The 26,264-nt window shown below is 42.1% G+C and overlaps 1 protein-coding gene and 1 long non-coding RNA gene across 5 annotated transcripts in view; both read left to right on the top strand.

Annotated features, from left to right (window-relative positions):
• Positions 1-26,264, top strand: part of GRM8 (glutamate metabotropic receptor 8) — an 824,239-nt gene that overhangs the window by 157,700 nt on the left and 640,275 nt on the right. The window lies entirely within an intron of this gene.
• Positions 779-25,982, top strand: LOC129534668 (uncharacterized). The gene is made up of 3 exons (XR_008681339.1): positions 779-900; positions 21,372-21,417; positions 25,891-25,982. It is a non-coding gene; the product is annotated as an uncharacterized lncRNA (long non-coding RNA).

Genomic DNA, 26,264 nt, shown 5'->3' with positions numbered 1-26,264 from the left:
GAATAAATGACATACTATTTGATTGTTCTAGATTGAAGTTTACATTAGCAAGTCATTAAATTTAAAAAAAGTCAGTGGAATTTAACATCCAACACTAGAGGGATTAAGTCTAGTAATCATCTTAAAACAATGCTGAAGTAGCCCCCAAGGCTATACTTAAGCAATATTCTTATTGTCATATTTGACTTTTTGCGTTTTTATTCTTAAAACTCTGAAGCTTAGGGTGTGATGAAGGACAAGATGTAAAAACTTGTTTACAACAAGGTGCTGCTGATGTCTGTCCTGGGCTTTTTTTTCAAGGTGCTTATTCAAGTGTCTAGGCATTTCACCATCTTGTATGTATACCCATGAGGTTGTAAATCCATTCCACTACTTTGAAAACACAGAGCAAAACAAAGGAACAACTTAGAGCACAAATCTTAACTGCTGATTTGTCAACAACGTATCTTTGTGAATTAAATATACTGCTGTTACTTAAGTACTATTATTCTTATTAAGAATGAATGAATTTTTCTATGAGTAATATTTTGTGGAAAAATTAAAGTGTCCATTGATTTTTTTCAGTAATTTTGAGCCTGAAGGAAGACATTATGTTGATAAATTTATTGTTTTTCTTAGAGGCCTCGACTCAGAAAAAGATCATGGGAACGATTTGGGCTTAACCATAATTACCAAGGACAAAAAGTCTGATGTTATTGAAATAGGATTTTCACTTGAGAGACTTGCAGATAACTGCAAGCTTTTCTGTACATAGTAGGACATAGAAAATTATAATACACAATATTTAGTATCTTTAACATTTGTTCTACATTTGTGCTATTGCAGAAAATGTATGAAAGGCCTGGTCTTGTTGGACAGATTGGGCTAATTGATTTAATTGGACAGCTGTTCACACCTGCTGTAAGTGTGCATTATGCCATAATCTTTGCTCTCTGGGAATTTATATCATTACTGCTATAAAACTGATTCAAGACATGCAATTGATCTTTAAATTATGACAAATTATATTATCTTCTTGGGTAAAAATCGAAAGTTTATCCTTAGAGGAAATGCCCACTCAAATGAAAACAATAGCTTCTGGAAACAGGGTTAATGTATTATTTAAGCAGCTGATGTCAGTTCTTACCAGAGTGATAATTTAGCAAGAGGAGAAAACTAATAGAGTATGTATTGAAATAAGTTTTCCACAGTGATCCTGAACATTCTGCAACTTGAGGACACATTTTGTGTGCATGAGATAGATTACTATAAAAAATTCAAAACAGGACATAATCTGCCAATTGTTGCGGAATCCAACAAAATGCATTGTTCTAAAAGTTAAGTGAAACCACAGTTTTATTCTTTTGACTAAAATAAGAAATACTTAGTTTTTATTTTTTAGGGAGCATTGCTGTGCTTTGCTAATACTGTCACATAAAAGGATTTAGATGGTGCCATTCATTACTCCTGTTTCTATCATAGTCATTAGCATGGGAGAAAATAATTTTGGTGCCTTGTATATGCTCTTGATTAGAGCAACACATTTCTTCTGTGTTGATCTTTTCAGTATTCTGTGACTTGATTGGTTGTCCATTCTATTTCAGTTCTCACTTATCTGGGGAATGGAGGAGGGATGGATTGTTAATTAATATGCAGAATACTGAAAAGGCCAAATTAGTACCACACTGGAGTATGCCATGGAATATATTAAATATCAAAATCATCCCTCATTTTAATGACAAAGATTTTATCTAGAACAAAAATAGCTGAAAATTAAACCTTTTACATGACAATGATGTTAATGGGAATGGCAAATGGTAGCAACTTAACCCATTCTGAAATTATCTGATGTCTCTAATGAAAATTCATTAGTTCTGTAACATTTGCAGCTCTTACTACAACATTGATGACATCTGTCACCATGTTAGTAGTGTGCTTTAAAAAAAAAACCTCAGTAGCTTGAGTGAGGAGATGTATACATTCAATTTTTTTGGAGTGTCTGCTCATTAATAAAATTGTATATTTCCCCAACTCATAATGTTTTCTGTACTTTGTTCTGAATTTCTCTTTAGCAACATCGATTGCTAAGAAGTTTCAGTGTAAATTGAGGCTTCCTCTGTCTTACCTCTGATTAACTCAAGCAGATCATAATGGAATGATGGTGAAATGAAAATTGGGTTAGTGATAAATTGCTTGTACAGTTTGATTAGAATGTTTTTCATTTTAAAAAAATCAGACTTGGGAAAGTGTCCTTTGCGAATCTGGGAGAATGAAGTTTATGAGTGTATGGTGGTCATTGATCAGACCTCAGTGATGGCTCTTCCCTAGTTGAGATCTTTCTGAATGGGAGAGGGCCAGGAGACACTTGATAAAGACAAATAGCCCCTTGATATCCCAGCTGTTATAGTGTCATCCCAAGGCATCTCTTGACTATAGGATTATTGCTGGAGAAGGAAAAAAACATATTTGGTATCAGCAAATAGCACAGTTTTTCTGACTGGAGCATAGTTTGCTTAGTGAATTATCGGAGACAAAATTGGAAGGTTTGACATAGACACATGATTATTTCAAATCATAGGGTGTTTATTTTATCCTTAGTTTTCTAGACAATGGAGATGTGTTAGACCATTCCTGCTTTGCTATAAAGAAATCCCTGAAAGTGAGTAATTTATGAGAAAAGAGGTTTGTTTATTGGCTCATGGTTCTGTGGGCTGTACAGGAAGCATAGTGGCACCCACTACTGGGGAGGCCTCAGGAGACCTACAATCATGGCAGAAGGTGAAGCAGGAGCAAGGGGAGGAGGTGCAACACACTTTTAAATGAACAGATTTTGTGAGAACTCACTATCTTGAAGACAGCACCAAGCAATGAGAGATCTGCCCCCATGACCCAAACACCTTCCACCAGGTGCTGCCTCCATCATTGGGGATTACATTTCGACATGAGATTTGGGTAGGGATAAATATCCAAACTATATCATTCCACCCTGGCTCCTCTCAAATCTCATGTCCTTTTCCATTGCAATAGTCTCCCCAAATGTTAACTCATTGTAGCATTAACTCAAAAGTCCAGACTGGGTGTGATGGCTCATGCCTGTAATCCCAGCACTTTGGGGGGCTAAGGTGGAGTTTGAGACCAGCCTGGCCAACATGGTGAAACCCAGTTTCTACTAAAAATACAAAAATTAGCCGGGCATGGTGGCATGTGCCTGCTGTCCCAGCTACTTGGGAGGCTGAGGCAGGAGAATTGCTTGAACCTGGGAGGTGGAGGTTGCAGTGAGCCGAGATTCCACCAATGCACTTCAACCTGGGTTCAAGCTGCTGGTGGATCTACTATTCTGGAGTCTGGAGGATGGTGGCCTCTTTCTAACAGCTCCATTTGGCAGTGCCCCCGTTGGGGACTCTGTGTGGGGGCTCCAACCCAACATTTCCCCCTGGCACTGCCCTTGTAGAGGTTTTCTGTGATGGCTCTGCCCCATCAGCAGGCTTCTGCCTGGGTGCCCAGGCTTTTCCATACATCCTCTGAAATGTAGAGAGAGGGTGCCAAGCCTCATCACTCTTTCACTCTGTGCACTTGCAGGCTTAATGCCACATGGAGGCTGCCAAGGCTTATAGTAGCTCATACTCTCCAGAGCAGTGGCATGAGCAATATCTGGGGCCCTCTGAGCCGAGGCTAGAGCTGGAGTGGCTGGGATGTGGGTAACAGTGTCCTGAGGCTGCACAGGGCAGTGGGGCCCTGGACCTGGCCCATGAAAGGACTCTTCCCTCCTATGGCTGTGATAGGAGGGACAGCTATGGAGGTCTCTGAAATGCCATGGAGGACTTTCCCCCATTGTCTTAGATATTAGGACTTGGCTCTTTTTAGTTATGCAAATATCTCTAGCAAGTGGTTGCTCCACAGCCTGCTTGAATTCTTCTCCTGAAAAACCTTTTTCTTTCTCTGCCCCATGGCTAGGATATAAATTTTCCAAACTTTTATACCCTGCTTCCCTTTTAAATATAAGTTGCAGCTTTAAGTCATTCCTTTGCTCCCACATCTGATGTAGGTTATTAAAAGCAGCCAGGCCACATTTTGAATGCTTTGCTGCATAGAAATTTCTTCTGCTGTATACCCTAGGTCATTACTTTCAAGTTCAAACTTCCACAGAGTCCTAAGGCATGGACATAGTGCAGCCAAGTTATTTGCTAAGGCATAACACAGGTAACCTTTGCTCCAGATTCCAGTAAGTCCCCCATTTCCATCTGAGACCTCAGCAGCCAGGATTTCACTGTCCATATCACTATTACCATTTTGGTGAAAAGCATTTAACTGGTCTCTAAGAAGGTACAAAGTTTCCCTCATCTTCCTGTCTTCTTCTGAGCCCTCCAAACTCTTCTAGCCTCTGCCTGTTACCCAGTTCCAAAGTCACTTCCACATTTTCAGGTATCTTTATAGCAATGCCCCACCCCTCAGCACCAATCTTCTGTGTTAGGCTGTTCTTGCATTTCTATAAAGAAATACCCAAGACTGGGTAATTTATGAGAAAAGAGGTTTAATTGGCTCATGGTTCTGCAGGCTGTACAGGAAGCATAGCAGCATCTGCTCCTGGGGAGGCCTTTTGAGGCTTACAATCACCACAGAAGGTAAAGCAGGAGCAAGCACACCACATAGTGAAAGCAAGAGCAAGAGAGAGTTGGGAATCGGGGAGATGCAACACATATTTAAGCAACCAGATCTTGTGGGAACTCACCATCCTGAAGATAGCACCAAGCCATGAGGGCTCTGCCCCCATGACCCAATACCTCTCACCAGGCCCCACCTTCAGCATTGGGGATTACAATTGCACATGAGATTTGGGCAGGGACAAATATTCAGATTATATCAGGAGGAAACTGCTGAGGAGAGGGGGATCTATCAGAATGTATATTTAAGGTTGTACTATAAGAAGTAGAAGACAAGGAGACCAGTTCAGGGTCCATTGCAATAACAATCTTGGCCTGATATAGGGCAGTGATAATATAAATGGAAGAGGATATAGACTTGGGGGTCATTTGTGAGGTGAAGTCTATGGAATTTAGTAACGGGACACAGAGCTTGAGGGTATGAAAGAAATTAAAGTTGAACTTGAAATTGCATACCTGGGCAGCTAGGAAAAGGCAGGTACCATAAACAGAAAAGAGACAGTAAAATGAACACAGTAAACTTTAGGTACCAGTACATAGCTTTGTGGAGAAGAATAGCAAGGAACATTGATCTAGAGCCAAGCAGGAACTGAGATATAGATCAAAGCTCATTCTCATACAATTGATGGTTGAGTATGGAAAGGTGGTTGCTAAGGTAAGAAATATAGGGGAATGAGGATGGACTCATGGGGAGAAGCTTTCATATAAAGGTATGTGATATGGTTTTTCTGTGTCCCCACTCAAACCTCACCTTAAATTATAATAATTGCCGTGTGTCAAGTGTAGGGCAAGGTGGAGATCATTGAATCATGGGGGTGGTTTCCCTCATACTGTTCTCATGGTAATGAATAAGACTCATGAGATCTGATGGTTTAATAAGTGGGAGTTCCCCTGCACAAGCATTCTTGCCTGCCACCATGTAAGACATGACTTTGTCCCTGATTTGCCTTCCACTATGATTGTGAGGCCACCCCCAGCCATGTGGAACTGTGAATCAGTTAAACCTGTTTCCCTTACAAATTACTCAGTCTTGGGTATATCTTTGTTAGCATTGTGAGAACAGACGAATACAGTGTGGGAATAATGGCCTAGACATTGCAATGGGGGAGGTAACAGTATGGTAGAGTGTTCTCTTTTCATGGGTTTATGGTCATGGGAGGGCTCTCAGTCTCCTTTGAAGAAGACTTCAATTATGGGAGATGATAAAAGGAGATCCTCAGAAAAAAATTTAAGGATGATGAGCAGTGTTTCATAAGAAAACAGGAACTTTTGCCAGAATGCATAGCTGAACATGCACAGTAGGGTTGGGGTTAGGGCTAGAGTTCCTACATGAAGTGAGGTCCTTGAAAGGAGGCATTTTATAGTACAATATAGTATACTAGTGGCTTAAAATAATAGAAATTTATCATCTCACAGTTCTGGAGACTAGAAATAAAAAATTAAGGTGTCAACAGGACCATGCTGCTTCTGAAATTTGTAGGAGAGAATCCCTCCTTGCCTCTATTAGCTTCTGGTGTTTGCTGACAATCCCTGGTATTCCTTGGCTTGTAGATGCATCACTCCAGTCTCTGCCTCTACCATCACATGACCATCTTCTTGTGTTTATCTCTGTGTCTTCTCTTCTTATAAAAATGAAGATATATTGGAATAAAGGCCCACTCTACTCCAGTATGACCTCATCTTAACTAACTACATTTGCAATGACCCTCTTTCCAAATAAGGTCACATTCTGAGGTACTGGGTTTAGGATTTCAATGTATTTTTCTTGGGAGATAATTCAGTTCTTAACAGAGGGTGAAGGAGGGTATACTCAGAAGGTTAGCTTCCAGTGATACGGATGGGATTTGGGCTAGGAGGACAACAGGTTAGTAATAAGAATGAGAAGGGCTTAAGCAGACAGAATTTGGTTAATGGAGAAACCTGTAATATAGCGAGTTCACAAATTCCTTTTGGAATGTTATGGAATTATACTCTCCCAATCCTGATTCTTGGGTAAATGAAGTAACCTAATGGATAATTCAGGGTTCCAGACTGGGGTAAGTGATGGGATCCCAGTGTCTGTCTGGCTTTCCTAGATAGAGCTCCCAGTAGGATCACAATAGACACTGCCAACATAGGTGTGTAGCTGCTGTTCACCTGCCCCACTTTGTAATTCCAAGAAGCTTCTCTTTGATGACACCTGGAATATTACAGACATCCAGAGATTTTTTTCTGGCCTAATTTATTTTTATTTCCCCTTTTGGTCTTTTGGCCTGAGGGAAGGGAATAGCTTAGTTGCTGCTGGTTAAGACCTACGTGTTACACAACACTCAGCTATTAGATCCACAGTCCTCTATTTCTGTCTTGTTTTAATTCCTTGATATAATGTTTCATTGACATTATAATAAAGGAGTTAATAATATTCACTCATGCTTTTTCATCATAAGCTCTGGGCCTGGTGGCTCATGACTCAATAAATGACTTCCTTTAGTCTTTAGACAGGTTCCTTCCCTTCTTTGTCTTACATTATTATATTATTTTTAAAAGAAGACAGGATAATAAATGTTAATGCTACTGCTATCATTATAAGGGGCAAGGAAGCTAAAGCTTTATCTTTGAAGATAAAAGGAATATGAGAGAACATATCTTTTCATTGTAGATTTGCACAGTATGGTGGCACACCTTCTTTAATCAGTCATCATGTTTATGAATGGCTTATTGAAGATGACAGGCCTTCAAGTCATCATTGCATACATTACAGGGGGCAGAATAGACCTGATTCTGTCAAATATTCTATGTGTGTCTTTCTCCCTCTAAATTTGCAAATGCTGGAAGCTTCTGACTATTGTTTGACATGTTCCGAATATTAACGTCTTAGAGTTGGAAGGGACCAGAGAGTTGTTGGGATGGCAGATTCTGTTTGAAATGTTAATGTAAGAAACCAATTTAATTAATTCATTTTTTTGTGTATATAAAATGACAGTTGCCAAAAAGTTTGATAGTTTTTTTTGTGTGTGTGAGGGTCAAGCAATAAAGTAAGGAAAGTTTCTTCCCTAGTGTACACTTGAAACGTGTTCACTGATCATATTTTTAATGTATCTTAGTACAGTTTTAAAATAAAGCATTTTCCCCTCTTGGGTTATAAACAAGAAGCAAGTTTCTGGTAACTGAAATGGATTCACTTTGAGATTAAAACAAAGTATTTTCAATGACAGAAAGGAAAGAATACATAAAGAGCAGTGTTTCCCCTCAGATGTTCATTGCTTTGGGAAAATGACTTCCAGCAGGCAAAAGTCAATTTGAGAAAAGTATTAATGTTGTAAAATACTACGAATGAAAGGAAACAATTTAATTCAATTGAAAATTTTACTTTATATTTGTACAGCTGAGTTCCATTGATAACACCACATTTTGAGTTACAAATCGTATTTAATTAATATTAACACCAGGTAATTGGCAAGAATAACTTCAAAGGAGGGCTGAGGAAATTGCAAATTGGAACTGCAGGTGCAGTGATACTGTAGAAGCTTTATAGGGATCCAAAGGACATGCATATGATTTTAACAGTTATTGCAGAAGCTGATCAAATATAGTGTCATTTCAAAGCTGTTCTTCACCCCAGCCATTCCTAATATTTAGGGCTTAGTAACTGCCAAGTAGCAACAGCTGCTGTTAATATGAAGCAGCAAACAGCATTCAAATAAGTGCTTTAAAACCTATGATTCTAATGCTGTAGTTAAGTTTTTAGTAAACAATGGCAGTTTGATGCAGTAGAACCAACCTTGGAGTCAGAAGCACTTCTTTAAATCCCTGTTTTTCAATTATGAGATTTTGTTAACAAGCTTCTCTGAGAATTAATTTCCTTGTCTGTAAAATGGAGGCCCTGTCTGCTCAGTAATAATCCAATGATATAATTCTTGTGAATGTTCTTTATAAACTCAAAAGTGCTACTTAATATCAGGTATTACTAGTGAAAGGAATGGGGATAATACAGATTTTCCCCCAAAAGGCATAACAAAGCTGTATATTATCATAAAGATGGTACGTATGTTGCCTGGTGTGCAGGATATTTGAAATAGCAGAGGGTTTTTGCTTGATTTGTTAATTACCTTCAATCTTAACTATATGTGGCTAAGATTCTACATGGAAGACCAGAGAGGAAGCTTTCGAATGACTCCTGACCACCTCCCCTCTCTTTTCCAGTTCTCAATGCCATCCACCCACTTCTGGGCTAAGTACTCTACCCTGTCCTGTTTTTGTCATCCTTGGTTATTGAATATTATTTACGATGTCACCTAACAGTTGCTTCTACTTGAATGTGACCATTCAGTTGCCACTTTAAAAGGGTTGAGATTTGAGGACAAGTTTGGGGTATCTTGCCTCATCCTTAGCAATGTGCTTCCAGGGTCCCTGTGCTTAACTCTGTGGTACCACTTGCCACTCTGATTGTAGAGCTGATTTCTCTGTCAATCTTTTCTATCAGCATGTGCTTTTTCTTAGTGGAAAGATCCCCCAATATCCAGTATAGTACCTGGCATGTAACAGGCTCTTCATGAATTTCTGTTGAATGACCATTGTCACCAGATTCCTAGTTGTGTTAGTAATGTGAGTCTGGGGGTAAGGTTTGCTCAGCCTCTGGGAACCAAAGGGCAGAGCTGCTTCCAGCCATGCCTTATGCATTATCTTTGATAATGCATGGGAACCTTTGGGAGTTTCTGTAATGTTAAGTCACTTAGAGTTCAAGTTTTTATTGCTGGCAAATACCAAAACCTATAATCTGTAGGTTCATCCAACCCTAATCTCTTAGGCAGCACTGGGGAGTGGTTAAGAACTTCTCACTGGCTGGGTTTATGTTCCAGATTTGTCATATTGTAGCAAAGGGATCTGGGTAACTTACTTAATCATGTTTTGCCCCAATTTATTCATGTGTAGAGTGGGGATAACAATTGTATAAGAATTGGGTGAGATCATACATAACAATGTGTGGCTCATGGCTAGTGTTCAACAATGGTCAATTTGTATTATCTTTTTTTTTTTTAGATCCAGTCTCACTCTGTCACTCAGGCTGAAGTGCGGTGGCATGATCTTGGCTCATTGCACCCTCTGCCTCCTGGGTTCAAGTGATTCTCCTACCTCAGTCTCCCGAGTAGCTGGAATTACAGGTGCATGCTCCCATGCCTGGCTGGTTTTTGTATTTTTAGTAGAGATAGGATTTCACCATGTTGGCCAGGCTGGTCTTGAACTCCTGACCTCAAGTGATTCATCTGCCTTGGCCTCCCAAAGTGCTGGCATTACAGGCATAAACCACCACACCCAGCCTCAATTTGTATCTTGTAAGGAGCCCATCTACACCAGCAGGTAGCCTATGAGTTTTCTTACTGGCCTGAATATATATCCAATTTGCTCAATGAGCAAAAGGCAGCAGAGTGGCTAAGTGCTCAATTAAGGGCAGCCCATTCTTGCCATTCCTGAAACTTGCTCTATACCTTAGCAGTGATCAATCTTATTGTTTCTTCACATGACTAATGTACTACCTGACATAGTGCTGGCCCATAGTTAAATACATGAATTCATGAAATACCAGTCAGAAATGTCTCACCAAATCTGCTTGCTTCCTTTTTCATTTTGAATCTTCTTAAGAATGAATCAATTCAGTGAGCATTTATAGTGCATGCGTCAGGTGATACTTGTGCTGGGCTTTGAGGATACAGAGACAAATCATGGTCTTTGCTTTCCAGCAGGTCACTGTGTTTCAGAGGAGGTGGAGATGCAAACAATTACACATTTATGTGATCTTTGCCTCAATGGAGGCATCATTTAGAGGCATTGCCCCCAAAACACTGTGTCTGAGAGAGAGCATCCTGCAGTTCATGTAATGAAAAGACCTGGCATGAGACAGTGGAACAGGACAGCTATGGACCCCAAGCTCAAAGGAAGTACACAGTGGCGTATGAGTTAAAGTAATTCAGACAACTTGAGTAGAAACACAGTTTCCTAAGGAAATAAAGAATGCAAAAAGTTGAATGTAGAATATTATGCCAACTTTGTAATGTAATATATGAGAAATGTTTAATATGTGTAAAATATCTAGTGTTTGACGGTTCTTATTTCTTCATCTATTGATGATTGCTGTCATGTATCCTCTTACATGCAATCAGTGTGTGGCTTTACCTGACAGTATTAGTCCCTGCTTTCCATGATCACCTCTACCCAGTATCACCCATGCCCTTGGCAGCAATTTTAATTTTGTTCAGTTCCTGAGTGTTAGCCAGGGCCAACAGCTTCTACCCAGCATCAACCCACAAGTTGCCAGGGTTTGGAATGGTTTTGTCATGATGGACCCTGTATATGGTTGTCCTGGGGTGAACCCTGAGCCCCTCTCTGTCACTGCAAACTCACAGTGATGTCCCACCAGACATTTGACTTACACTTCAGATCCTTGGAGATGGACCCATCCCTGTATTCTGGCCTCCTGGTTTTGGACCATGACATACTACCTATTCCTTGTCAACTTTACCTGACTGGGTTGAAGGGTCTCCTCCTCTGCCTTTATTCTCACACAGCTGGTAAGGTTTGACTATGCATGAAGCCATTGAGCAGAATCCTAGCTATTGTATGGGGCCCTGACCCCCTCTAGCTTGTTGTCTTTATATTTCTCATGTTCTTTTAGTGTCATACAAATGAATAAATGTGAATTCCCAAGTATAAGGGAATTTAGCCTCAAGTGATAGTTTGAATCTCTTTCCCAGAGATTCCTGTACAAATGCTTGAAAAGGGCCAGGAGCTTCACATGAACTGTGTGGTCCCTGTTTTCAGTTTTTTATTATTTTCCTGCTACCTAACTCCTATTGCCAACTGTATTAGTTTGCTAGGGCTGCTGTAACAAAGTCCCATAAACTGGGTGGCTTGAACAACAGAATTGGCCTCCACAGTTTGGGAGCCAGAAACCTGAGATCAAGGTGTCAGCAGGCTTGGATCCTCTTGAGGCTGTGAGGAGGAATCTCTTCCAGCCTCTGTCCTTGCTTCTTGTGGTTTGCTGGTGATATTTGGCATTCCTTGGCAAGTAGAAGCATCACTTCAATCTCTGCTTTCCTCTTTACATGGCATCTCCCCAATCATGGCTGCCGGATTGAGCCCTGATTAATGAAGTTCTGCCTGACCCAAGCCCATATTTGTTCTGGTTCTTTGGGTGAATTTTGGCCCTGGGATTACCCATTTTCTCCTGAGGGATTAGCTTCTGTGATCAGAGCCTTGCCAGCTGGTCTCTGCATGCCTCCCAAGTCATGACAAGAAGTGTGCTTCTCTCCCATGCTCAGCCCCAAAGAAATCACATTCTTTTATTTTCCTTTCCAGAGTCATTTCCTTGTTAAAGCCATTGTGTTTGGAAACTCCAGCACTAGATGAGAGCTTTAAGATGCAATCTGTACTTACTGTGTTGATAGAAGAACATAATATAAAAACACCCTTCTGCAGAAATGAAGCAACATCAGAATCTATTTATGTCATTTTTTATAGGCCTTAAAAGAGTTGGCCTGAGAATTAGAGTGTGTTTTCTCAGTTTACTTCCTCGTGTATCAACTAAGCAACAAATATAGTTTCCTTGAAAATAAATGGCTTCATAATATAATAAAATCAGAAGGCTATCAGATGAATAGTTGATTGAAATAGGTGCAAATTATTTCAGGGGTTACGTCCGTTGGTAGAACTGGGCTGCAGAGTCTCTGTCCTCTAGGATCTGCATGTTTGACAGACTGGGCTTCTTTCTGTGCTTTTTTCACTCTTACCTGACCAAAGCCATTTCATGATTCATTGAGGGTCCCACAAGAGGAAGGCAGAGGAATGGAAAGGAAGTGAAACTCAAGTCAGCACATTTTGTTTCTTGTTAACAGTTCTGGGAAGAGATTTGGTTGGGAAAGGAATTTCAAGTAATGATTTAAACATATTTTCTGGCAGTTGTAGCAGTGAGGAAAAAAATAATCTCTCTTGTAGCAGCTCAGATACACTTCCAAGGCATTGGTACTTACGGTCATACGACTCTAGAGTTACATTTACATCATGAATCATGGCTGGCATGTGCATAACGGGCTATTAAGGGAAATAGGGATGTTCAGAATGCATTGCTAGCCTTGTGTGTTTCATATCATGGAGGGCAACCACTGTTTTCCCCTTTAAAATGTTGCTTGATGATAGTGTCAGAGGAAACTCTGTGTTAGATGGAATTATTCACGTGAGCTGATATGACATTTTATTTAACAAATATTTGAGCCCCTACTGTGTGTTGGGGCCTTGTTCTAGGTGGTAGGGATATGATGCTGAATGAGTCAGACCTGCTTCCAGTCCTTGTGCAGTTTCCAGTCAAGCTTACCCTCTTTGCATTTTTCATGTCCTTGTAGTCTCAGATCTCTCTAGGCTACAGGAATTTTGCCTAAGCCTACAGAGTGAGATGCCATGAACAGAGAGTCCATGAAAAGGTAGAGATGGCCTACATCTATCATAATAACTAGTTGACCCCTTGGGTGTTCTGGAGATGCTAGAGTTCACCTGAGGTGTCTGTGGCATGCTGAGGGTAGGGGTCACACATTTGAATGAGAAAGAACATGTGTGCATGTGTTTTTGTGGGCACACACAGAAGGCTAGGCTGGACTGAGGAAGGAGCTAGGCCAGCTTGCCAGGTGCAGTTGTTTGGGAGCATTGCCAGGTGCAGGTGGCATGAAGAATTCCATTCAGGCTTATGGAGCACAGATCAGAGATGGTGGTCTTGGTGAGGACCTGAACATACTGCCACATGGCAAGAGAGTCACGCATGCCACCTCACAGCCTGGAATCCCTGCATGTCCTCCATGTTAGTTCGGTTAACATTTTCTTTTCCTTCTTTTTTTTTTCCCCCCCTGAGACAGAGTCTCACTCTGTCACCCAGGCTGTAGTGCAGTGGCACAACCTTGGCTCACTGCAATATCTGCTTCCTGGGTTCAAGTGATTCTCATGCCTTAGCCTCCCAAGTAGCTGAGATCACAGTCATGCACCACCACACCCAGCTAGCTTTTTGTATTATTACTATGTTTTAGTAGAGACAAGATTTCACCATGTTACCCAGGCTCATCTCAAACTCCTGGCCTCAAGAGATCCACCTACTTTGGCCTCCTAAAGTGCTGGGATTATAGGCGTGGGCCACCGTGCCCAGCCAATGTTTTATTTTCTTTCTGTTCACAGTTTATTTCCAGGAAGGCTTCTCTAATATTCATCCCCTCCTCTTCCCACCCAAGTTAGATTTCTCTTCTATGTATTCTGTCAAATGAAAACAAATCCAGACTTAGATAAGGAGGGATTTTATTCAGAAGAAAGACCATTGCCACAGAGAGAATGCTCCAACCTCAGAAATTGTCAAGTGTCACAAAATCAAAAAGAAAGAGGCTTCCGTTATATAGGGTAGGGAGAGATAAGCAAAAGCTTAATTAAAATTGTAAAAGGGAGCAAGCAATGGAGGGATGACCAGTGGAACGGGGGAATGACCAGTGGGACGGGGGGATGACTAGTGGGATGGTGGGGGGGTCATCAGTGGGACGGGGAATGATCAGTGGGATGGGGGATGGTCAGTGGGATGGGGGGATGACCAGTGGGATGGCGGGGATGATCAGTGGGATGGAGGGGGAATCATCAGTGGGCCGGCAGGGAATGATGAGTGGGCCGGCGGGGGGGTCATCGGCGGGATGGCCGGGGGGGTCATCGGCGGGTCGGCCGGGGGGTCATCAGCCAGACGGCGGGATGACCAGTGGGACCGCGGGGGTGGGGGGTCATCAGTGGGACGGTGGAGGGATGATCAGTGGGATGGGAGGGATGACCAGGGGGAGGAGGGGATGATCAGTGGGACGGCAGGGGGGTCATCAGTGGATCAGTGGGATGGGAGGATGATCAGTGGGATGGCGGGTGGGTCCTAAGTGGGACGGAGGATGATGAGTGGGACGGGAGCATGACGAGTGGGATGGGGGGATGACGAGTGGGATGGGGGGGATGATGAGTGGGACAGGGGAGCATGACGAGTGGGATGGGGGGGATGACAAGTGGGATGGGGGGGATGACGAGTGGGATGGGGGGGATGACCAGTGGGATGGTGGTGGGGGGATGACCAGTCATCAGTGAGACGGGGATGGTGGTGGGGGGATGACCAGTGGGATGGGGAGATGATCAGTGGGATGGTTGAGGGGAATGATCGGTGGGACAGGGGGATGATCAGTGGAACTGAGGGATGGCCAGTGGGATGGGGAGGATGATCAGTGGGGTATGACAGGAATTGTCCTGCTGTGGTCAGCTGATTCTCAGTGCAAGCTAATAAGGGGGCCACATTCCAGTGTTTAGTGCTTTCTCAGGCTTGGGGCCAAGTAGAATTCAGGGACCTGTAGGAAGGAGAGAATCCTGACTAAAGTTCTGTCAAGGCAAAGTAAGAGGGTAAGAGGTGAACCACTGTGAACACTTAGTCAGTTTCTGAGGTCCCATGCAGACATCTTACCACTTTTTAAATTACTCCCTTCTTTTTCTTCAGAGGTGGAAAGCATACCACAGACATCTTTCATTAGCACTGTAGCTGCACTGTCTAGAAGATAATCTGAGAGTGCTTGTTGAATGAAGGAATAGATGGACATGGCAGGTGAATGCATGCTGGAGACAGGACATCAGGAAGTAGGTAGCTTGGAGAAAGTCAGATGGCGTGGCTAACAGTCCACATAAAAATTGTTCTGTAGCAGAGGATGGGACCCTGCCCTAGGGTCAGGGCTCAGCATCTTATTCTGTTTAGCAGCGGTTGAGAGACATGGGATCTGGGTTCTGGGGCATGCCAGTGCCTGCAACAGGAGGGCACATGGGAAGGAAGGAGAGCCAGGAGTCAGAATTAGGGCCAGGTTTCAGTTGGGAAACAGAAGCAGTAGCTTAAGTAGATGATAGCAGGATTGACACCCACGTTGCTAAACTTGAATCTGAAAACCAGAACCAGATAGTAGATCTACCATTCTTAGATTAAGAACCAGAGATCTGCTATGTCAGACAAATAGAGTGGATGCAAAATCAGAAGTAGATAAATCTGATGAATATATTATTCCTCTTTCAATTGGTTTGGAATGTTCCAGGTATGTAACATGAGATGTGAATCATGACTGCAAGATGTCCTAAGGTCTAAAGCTTCTGCTATTGAGTCATGACTCCAGGCCCTGATGAACTTGCTTATTCACCATTCATTTAACACATAATTGGTACCCAAATGAAGTTCCAAGAACTTGTTAGGTGCTGGGAATTTACAGATTTGGTAAAAGCCTTTGAAGGGATTTGATTTGGAGAGATATGGTACAGTTGAGGTACATGTGCAGAAACTGGATTGCAGGGTCAAGATGGAAGCAGAAGATTAGTTAGAAATCTATTGTGTGTCTCCAGGCAAGAGCTGGGATTGGCTTGGACTGGAGTGGGAATGAGGGCCAGAAGCAAGTTGGTATTGGCACAAGTGGTCACAAGGTCCCAGGCATGGAGGATGGGAATCAGTTGATGCTGTGGGGATCTATGCCATTGAAACAAAACTCATTTAAGACATCTTGGCCAACCGCAGTTTGTGTCCTGGAGCCCTTAGATTGGGATGGGCGTGTGCAGAATGACTATGTGGCTCCCCAGAAAGAATCCCACAGAGAATGATGCAGAGATGGGACATCAGATGAATTATTTCCTGGCAAAATTCCACCTAAGACTCAGCATCAATGATACTTCCTTAGTGAAGCCTTCCTGGGTTCCCTTAAGTAGTGTTAGATGAGCTCTATTCTGTGATTGCAACACTGTGTGTGTACCTTTAGTAAAGAAAGCATTTATTTCACTGTCTCAGACAGGACTCAAATGTAAGCCTATGAGGCAATTTAGGGTACAAAAACTTAGTATAGGAGTAAATCTGACTTCTCAGGCAGGGTTAGCTGCACATTTTAAAATGAAGTCTACAGGAATGTGTCTTGCTCCAGCTCTGGGCTCTGCTTTCTGGTGTGCTGGCTATATGCTTAGGTTTTGCCCATGTGGTGGGAAGATGGCCACCAGCAGCTGTAGGCTTGCATACTGCCAGCTTAGTAACTGTATTCATTTCCCAGAGCTGCCTTAACAAATCACCACACACTGGGTGGCTCAAAACAACAGAAATGTATTCTCCCATAATTGTGGAGCCAGAAGTCCAAAATCAAGGTGTTGGCAGGGCTGGCTCCTTACAGAGGCTCTGAGGGAGGATCTGCTCCATGCTTCTCTCCTCGCTTTTGGTGGCTGCCAACAATTCTTGGCATCCCTGCCTTGTAGCTGCATAACTCCAGTCTCTGGCTTCATTGTCACATCACCTTTCTCTCTGTGTATTTGTATTTTCTGCTTTTCTGTCTCTTATAAGGACACTTGTCATTGGATTTAGGGCTCACTCTATTCTAAGATGATCTCATCTCGAATTCCCTACTGCAGTTATGTTTGCAAACACCTTATTCCAGATAAGGTCACATTCTGAGGCTCCAGGTGGACATATCTTCTGGGGTGATATAGTTCAACCCAATGCAGCACCTTTAGTGGAAAGGATGTGCTTCGCTTCCATTTGTGTCCGCAGAAGTCCAAGGCTTGGCCCCCACTGTACAAGAAGTGACAGTTCATCACTCAAGCAATCACTATGGCCTGGGGAAGGTGCTATTCACTTTAGCCATGCATGGGACATATGCCCATTTCTGGAGCTGGGGAGAGAAAGCTGGGGTGAGCTCCACTTGAAACATATGGTCAAAGCCACAGAGAGGTGTCATTTCTTAAAGCTAAAGTGCGATGCTCTCCTACAACAAGAAGAAGAGCTGCCTGGCAGGTGAACCACACAGATGTCCATTGCACATGCTGTATGGTGTCAGTCCATTGACACCACTGCGTTCTACGTAGACTGTAACTTTCTCAGGGGAATTAGCAACCTGGTCTTATTCATCAGTGCCCAGGGCATGAAAGAGCTCTATCAACATATGTTAAATTCAGTTACAGTAGCCAAAATTCCCCTGAAAAATAGGATCTAAATGTAACCATGCATCATAATATTCATCAGAAATAGTTCTGGCTTTCATCTAAATGACAACAAAGCAGTTTCAAGGACAAGAAAAAGCTTCTGTTAGAGCATTCTCCCTAGCTTTGAAAAGGCTCTCCATTCTGTGCTGCCTTCACCAGCCCTAGTGTGTTGGCAACCAAAGGAATTAACCCAGGGCCTTCATGGTTATTGAGAGGAACCACATCTACCTACACATTAGTTATCTGTGGAAGAATGCAGACTTCACTCACCACCACCACCACCAATTGAGTCCAGTCAGTGAAAATAGCACATATTGCATACCAGCTAAAGGGCTTCCCTAACAGGACTTCTCACTAATGGGTCACTCTGACCACTAGCTGATTGGATGGCAATCAGAGGAGCCCTGGCAAAAAGGAGAGAAATAGACATTTTGTTTGACTGTCATAAACATGGCTGAGTCCTCTATTTTTAAAGAAAATATTTTATTTCTTTTTATGGTTTCTAAATTATTTTTCATTTCCTCATTTAAAAAATGGAATTCCATGTGTGATTGTCAGGAAGCATGGAAACCTTGTTTGTACTGTGAATCGTGAAGCAGGCAAGGCACTCTGGGGGAGCCCTATTATTGAGCACTAACTTTTAAAATGTCAATGTAACTGGTATATGTAATAGGTGAGACTCCATAGTACCACTTCTTTATTTAAAAATTTTAAATTTTTAGATTCTTCATTTTTTTATTTCATTTTATTATGGTAAAAAGTCTTAAGCTCTATTCTTAACTAATTTTTAAGAGCATGCTGCATTAGTGTTTACTGTGGGTACAGCGTTGTACAGCAGATATCTAGAGCTTATTCATCTTGCTTGACTGAAACTTTTTGCCCATTGATTAAATAACTCTCCATTTTTCTCTTCCCATAGTTCCCGGCAGCCACCATTCCACATTTTGATTCTATGAACTTAGCTATTTTAGATACCTCATATAAATGGAGTCTTGCAGTACTTGTCTTTCTGTAATGGGCTGATTTCACTTAGCGTAGTGTCCTCAAGGTTTGACTTTTGTTTTTGGAAACTTCTTAATTTTGCCTCTTCCTACTGATTTTACACCTTTGAAGTCTAGGATTCTCCCACCCCCATCTGGAAGATATATTGATCTCATACTCTTCGTTCTCTAGTCACTTCTAAATATATAAAAAGTCTCATTTCAGTTATTAAAATGTCCAGTCCTGTGTAATAAAACTGAAATTCACCCAAACTGAAAGTTTCTCCCCTCCCACAGTTTGGTGTTGCTCTAAGCTGGAACCCTGCAGTGGAGAAGGGCCTGGGACTGAGGCTGGTTTCTTCTCTGCTGCTCCTTTTTCTCTTTTTCTCCTGCCCCAGCTGCAGGTCCTGTGTTAATGTCCTGTCACAGTTAAGGAAGCACCTAGCAGCAAAGGCATTCGTGGTGTCAGGTGTCATAGTACCTGTCCTTAACTGGAGGTGCTCTCCTTTCCACCCTTATTTATTTTTTCCTTGGAGAAACTTTTAGTTTTCTCCCCAGCTTTTGGCATCGAGCCCTCCCTGTGGGCCAACATATGCTTCAGGTCTTGATCTCAGCAGCATGAACTTGTGAGTTCAGCTTGTCTCTCCCTTGCTGGTAAACAACAAGCTGGAGGGAGGACTTGATTAATGAAGGTGGAACAAGAGCAGAACTCTGGTTTCTTTTATTTATGCTAAAACAGGAGATGTCCCTTGGTCACATTCCATAAGATGCACTGCACCCTGGCTATGGGCACAATGCTGTGATAGGCATTGGAGAGGGACACAACAGTTGCCCTTCAAAGTTTAGAGCCAAGATTAGAAAATAATTGCTAGATATACACACATAAACTATGCAGGTGCAGAGGTTGAGGTGACTGGTTCCAACCAGGGACATTATGGGAGGGCTTTATGGAGGGGAAGCTTGGGCTACGTACTGAAGGAAGGGGAGGTGCATGTAGACAGAGACCAGGGAAAGAGATAAAGGCATTTAAGACAATGTGTGCTTCACTGAGTTAAAGACTTTCATTGATGACTGCTCAAGATTGCTTTGGAATTTGGATACATAGCTTTCTGAATTGTTTAAAAAAATACTGGGCCAGGCGCGGTGGCTCACGCCTGTAATCTCAACACTTTTGGAGGCCGAGGCAGGCAGATCACGAGGTCAGGAGATCGAGACCATCCTGGCTAATATGGTGAAACCTGGCCTCTACTAAAAATACAAAAAATTAGATGGGCGTGGTGGCGTGTGCCTGCAGTCCCAGCTACTTGGGACGCTGAGGCAGGAGAATCGCTTGAACCCGTAAGGTGGAGGTTGCAGTGAGCCGAGATCATGCCACTGCACTCCAGCCTGGGTGACAGAGCGAGACTCCATCTCAAAAAACAAAACAAAACAATCAAAAGCAAACAAAAAACTTTGCTTCCTCTGGCATGAATGCCTTTGTTTTCTTCCTCACTTCAATTTTATGATCCAGAGGGCCCGCTCTATTGACAATAGGTATGTTTCCAATATTCTTGATATGCATACTCAAGATAGATTAAAGACTTAAATGTAAGACCTAACACCATAAAAACTCTAGAAGAAAACCTAGGCAATACCATTCAGGACATAGGCATGGGCAAAGACTTCATGACTAAAACACCAAAAGCAATGGCAACAAAAGTGAAAATAGACAAATGGGATCTAATTAAACTAAAGAGCTTCTGCACAGCAAAAGAAACTATCATCAGAATGAACAGGCAACCTGCGAATAGGAGAACATTTTTGCAATCTACCCATCTGACAAAGGGCTAATATCCAGAATCTACAAAGAACTTAAACAAGTTTACAAGAAAAAAACAACCTCATCAAACAGTGGGTAAAGGATACGAACTGACACTTCTCAAAAGAACACATTTATGCAGCCAACAGACATATGAAAAAATGCTCATCATCACTGGTCATCAGAGAAATGCAAATCAAAACCACAATGAGATACCATCTCACTCCAGTTAGAATGGCGATCATTAAAAGATCAGGAAACAAATGCTGGAGAGGATGTGGAGAAATAGGAATGCCTTTACACTGTTGGTGGGAATGTAAATTAGTTCAACCATTGTGGAAGACAGTGTGGTGATTCCTCAAGGATCTAGAACTAGAAATACTATTTGACCCAGCGATCCCATTACTGCGTGTATACCCAAAGGATTATAAATCATGCTACTATGAAGACACATGCACACGTATGTTTATTGTGGCACTATTCCCAATAGCGAAGACTTGGAACCAACCCAAATGTCCATCAGTGACAGACTGGATTAAGAAAATGTGGCACATATATACCATGGAATACTATGCAGCCATAAAAAAGGATGAGTTCATGTCCTTTGCAGGGACGTGGATGAAGCTGGAACCATCACTCTAAGCAAACTATCACAAGGACAGAAAACCAAACACTGCATGTTCTCACTCATAGGTGGGAATTGAACAATGAGAATACTTGGACACAGGGCAGGGAACATCACACAGCAGGGTCTGTCGGTGGGTGGAGGGTTGGGGGAGGGATTGCATTAGGAGAAACACCTAATGTAAATGACCAGTTGATGAGTGCAGCAAACCAACATGGCACATGTATACCTAAGTAACGAACCTGCACGTTGTGCACATGTACCCTAGAACTTAAAGTATTTAAAAACAAAAAACAACCTGTGGTCTTTCCTTCCACCAGCCTTCAGTAGCAGTGACTCCTGCCCTGACACCATCAGTATGAGTGGGTAAGTTAGTGATGGGACAGAAACACTTCTCAAGATCTTCAGGCTTGGCCAAGGTGAGTGAGGCTTAGAATCACTGTCTCCCCCAGTGATGATCTGCTCTGCCTTTCTGTAGATGTGACACAATTGTGCCATGGCTTAATTTTATTGACTTATAGAATCTAAGGCTTATTACAACCTCATGTCCCCCATGTTGTCAATGGTCTTGTGTCCACAGAGAACTGTAACATTAATCTATAATGAAGGTGCTCTGTGGTTTTATGTGTTATTTATAATAACAAACATGGTTTATAGTGTATCTAATGCCCCTTCGTCTGCTCCCACATTTCAGGTACTCAAATGCATAGCTGTTGGAGATAGCAAGAGGACTACATTTTTACTTATTTTCTTAAAATATTCCAACTCCTATTCCGTTTTGTGTTTAAAAATTCTAGTGTTTGCAAATATCTTGAAGGAACAGCCTAGCCTCGCTCTATTTTTTAATATTTTACCAATCCATTCTCCCTTGGCCACCAACTCTGTTTAGAGGTTGAGAAACATCTTTTTAACTCCTAAAAGATCAAAAATATCTTATCAAAACTCTTCCCAAGGAAAAGTAGACCTACTTGCTATTTTTAGGCACCTTCAATGATTTTTAAGCCCCGTATTACATTATGAGATACTAAGTACTTTTTTCCCTCACTAAGGGAGCAGATAAGCCACAAATGTATTCTCTAGAAGTTTGTATCTCTGCTAAGGTCTCCAATACATGTATGAAGTACTTGTTCTCATATTTCCAGGTAGTATGTTGTCAGGTGTTCAGGTTCCCTAAATGAACAGAACATAGCACTGTCTCCTAGGGATTTATAGTCTAGAGGGGGTGTTACTTACAGTGGTTGGTAAATTCTGTACCGAAGCGCTGGAAGGACAGGGATGAAGGTACTTTATTTTGCCCGGAGATATCAGGAAACACTTTCAGACAATAATGGTGTTTGAGCCGATTTTGGGGGAAAAGGGAGCAGCATTCCTTTTGTGAAAGGGGGGGGCAGCATTTGCAAAAGTTTAGAACCAAGGAAGGGTTATGGCAACTTCAAGGAAGCAGATTTTGTTGTTGTTGTTGTTGTTAGGTAGGATGTAAGGAGTATGGGGGCTTAGGAAAGGGATGATGGGGGGACCTTGTTTTTAAACCAAACTAAGGAGGTAGGGCATTTGAAGAATTATATAAAGGGCAGCAGCATGACCAGATTTGTGTTTGAGGGAGTTCCTTCTGACGGTAGGCTGAAAGATGAATGGAGAGATTCAGTCCATCTGTAGGCAGCAGGTTGAGTTAGTAGGGTGTTGCAATAGTCCAAGCAATGAACAACAAGGTCCTAAATAAAGCTGTGGTTGCAAGGATGGAGATGAGGTGACTAGTAGGAAGACCTTTAGGAAGTAGAATCAAACAATTGCAAGCAATAGAGTATACAGAGTGAGGGAGAAGGAAGAGGCAGGGATGGTGCTCAAAATTTTGGCTTTGGCACCTAGGTGAATAATTATATTATCAACGAAAGTGAGGAAAACAAAAAGAAATGCTTTGAGGTGAACTAATATTTTAAAAAATATTATTGAGTACCTTGTTCTGTTAAGTGCACAAGTGTGATGGTTGATTTTATGCATCAACTTATCTGGGCCAAGTTGCACAAGGTATGTGGACAAATATTATTTTGGATGTTTCTGTGGTTCTTATCCCATCAGCTGAAGGACTGAACAGAAGTTTGACCTTCCCTGAGCAAGAGGGAATTCCTCTTGGTTGTGTTTCTGTGGAGAACCCTGACTAAAGCAACAGGCTTTGAGGCCGTGCTGCCTGGGTTCCGATCCTGCTCTGGCACTTGCGTGGTGACATCACTGCGTGACAATGTTAGACAAATGATTTCTCCAAGCCCCACCTGACACATCTGTAAACAAGGTTAACAATGTTCTTGACTTCCTATGGCTTTTGTAATGATTAAAAGAGAAAACCCATGTAAAGTTTTAAGCTTAGGATCCAGCATGCAATAAGCTTTTAAGAAATGTTTGCCATTATTGTTATAATCGAGGAAACATTTACGCAGTAGTGTTAATGACTAATAACAGCTAAGATTGTTACTTTCCCAGGAGAGATTTATGTCATAATAGGGATCAGAGTTTTCCATTAGAAGAATGGAAACTTCCATTAGCCTCTTAGCTTAATGCTTTGCACATTGAACTAATAGGTAAATATTCATTGACTGGTCGAATTATTTCCTGGTATCATTGAGTGGGATTGAGAACTAAAGCAGGTTAAGAAGGGAGAAACTGAGGCCCAGAGACATGAATAACTTAATAAAGATCATAGAGTGAGTTACAAGGAAAGACTAGCACCAAGGACTCAGGTTTCCTTGTTCCTGGTCTATTGGAACAAGGAAGCTCACCCCTGCATCCATACCACATAACCAATCCCCAGGCTGCCACACCAGCCCTGGCAGAGTGGACTACATTTTATATCCCCTTTGGCAAAATCCCTGAAGAGCTTATTCCTGAACAGACCAAAGTATATAAAGGCATTGTATTTTTTAATTAAATAAAAATGTTTTCAGGATTATCAGCCCATGTGAATATGGAATGAAAGAAGGCAAAGAGCGGTATAGTTTGTTCTCTTCCTTTTCTGGTGAGCATCTGCAGGAGCAGTGTGGGCTCAGTGTGTACCCACTGACTCTGTGTTCACTCTCCCTTGAATCCCCTGCCACTAGACTTCCTCTCTACTCACTCTGGTGAAATTACTATTACTTTCTTAGAGGTTCTTTCTGAGGCCAAGTCCAAGGCCTTTTCCTGGCTTCCTTCCTTCTTACCCCTTTGCATCCTCTAGCACTGCTGATAGCTTCAGAAATTGTCTCCTTTATCAGCACTCAGAATTCCTTCTCCCATGCTTCTCTCTCTGCACCTTTACCTCCTCCCACCCATGATGGTGAATATTTCTAAAGGAACTGTTCTTGGCAATCTTATCCAAGCTTTCAGTTTCAATTGTCATCTCCATGCTGATGACTCCCCAAATGATATCTTCAGTTCTGATGTCTCATCTGAGCTCCAGACTCACACTCTCTCATTCATATTCATCTGCTGTCCCTTTTTCCCTCTGCCTCCTCCCTCCCCTTCTGGCCCAGGCACAGTATTAGGTGTGGGGGTTTACCCATGAAGGCCACAGTTTCTACCTTCAGGTTCCAGGTTAGTGGGAGAGAGACAGGCATTGACTCACCCAATTACAGCACTTCTGACAATTTGAAAAATACAGGGCCAAGATGTACCTAAGGTTCTGTGGGAACACAGGTAAAGTAAGGTTACTAATGTTTCACTCTGTTTGGGTAGGGGTGATGCCAGGTGTGGCTCCATGAAGCCAATATCTGCATTGCATTGTGAATAATGAGAAGGTGTTAGTCAGGTAAAAGGGCTCTAGGGACCATCCTGCTCTACTGCACAGGGATGGAGAAGGCAAGCATGTGTTTGCAATGGCAAGCTGTTCAGTGTGACTGGGGCACAGGATACATGGAGTTCAGGGTGGAGGCAGGTGGGGGAAATGGGGTATGAGAGAACAGGCTGTTCTGGGCAAAGGCTAGCCCAGAAAGGACCTTTCATGCTATTCTAGGGATTAAATGTCTGCTAAACATCTCTAATTAGAATCTCATTCCTATATTCTCTGACACCGAAATCTTCTCCCTTAAATATCTCTGCTGACCATATTAAATTTGAGCTAACAAGGGGATACTGAGTGATGAATGTTTTGTTTATAGAATGCGTTTATTTTTGGTAAAGGGAAGAAAGGTTGCTTTTGATGGCAAGCAGGAAAGAGCCATCCCAAAACTAGCTTAAATAATGAGTGCATTTTTCTTCCTATATAGCAAGAAGTCTGGAAGTGTGTTGGCTGGTTGCGTCCCTCTGCAAACAAAGGCAGCGAGGATCCAGCTCCTTCCCACTGTTCTGTGCTTCTACCCTTAGCATGTGGTCTTTCTTATCAGTCAGCCCTCATTGTATCCTGGTAGCAGGTCCAGGGATCACAAGTAAATGGTGACATCTATAGAAAAACAAAGGGAAGTTTGTCTTAAAATAATGAATCTCTCCATTTTTTTTTAAGAGCCAAAAAGCCTCCAGAGACTTCCAGGGGACCCTTCCTTATATCTCCTTGGCCAGAATTCAGTCGCATGCCTACTTTTAAATTAATACCTGGGAAAGGAGTGAGATTACAATGACTGAGTTGGACTATACATTCTCAGTGGTGGCAGAATTGCCACCGTGGTGACCAAAATAGGTTCTTGGGAATGGGGGATGTACTAGTTTCCTATGCTGCTATTACAGATGACCACAAGTCTAGTGGCTTTAAACAAGATAGATTTATTATCTTTCATTTCTGGATGTTAGAAGCCCAATAATTAAGGGCTGTAATTAAGGTGTGTTAATTATTCAGCAGAGCTGTGCTCCTTTCTTAATCTATTTTGCTCTGTTTTCCAGCTTCCAGAAGCTGCCAGCATTCCTTGGCTATGATCCCCTTCTATCTTCAAAGCCAGCAATGATCAAGCGAGTCTTTTTTTTTTTATGATGACCTTTCTCATTTATGACTCCTCTGCCTCCCCCTTCCCAATTTAAGGACCTTGTGGTTACAATGGGCCCACCAGAATCATCTGGGATCATCTTCCTGTCTCAAATTCAGCTGGATAGCTACCTTAATTCCATTTGCAACCTTAATTTTCCTTTGCAGTGTAACCTACCATATTCACAGGTTCCAGAGATTAGAATGTGGATGTCTTTGTGGGGCTGTTTTTCTGTGTACCACAGGGACAAAAATGATCTTAGATGTTACAATGGTTTATGTTCCTCCAAAGGAC

The sequence above is a fragment of the Gorilla gorilla genome, chromosome 6, assembly GCF_029281585.2.
Source record: "Gorilla gorilla gorilla isolate KB3781 chromosome 6, NHGRI_mGorGor1-v2.1_pri, whole genome shotgun sequence".
NCBI classification, from domain to species: domain Eukaryota; kingdom Metazoa; phylum Chordata; class Mammalia; order Primates; family Hominidae; genus Gorilla; species Gorilla gorilla.
Note: the sequence above shows the minus strand (reverse complement) of the source record. Positions and strands in the feature narration are given on the sequence as shown.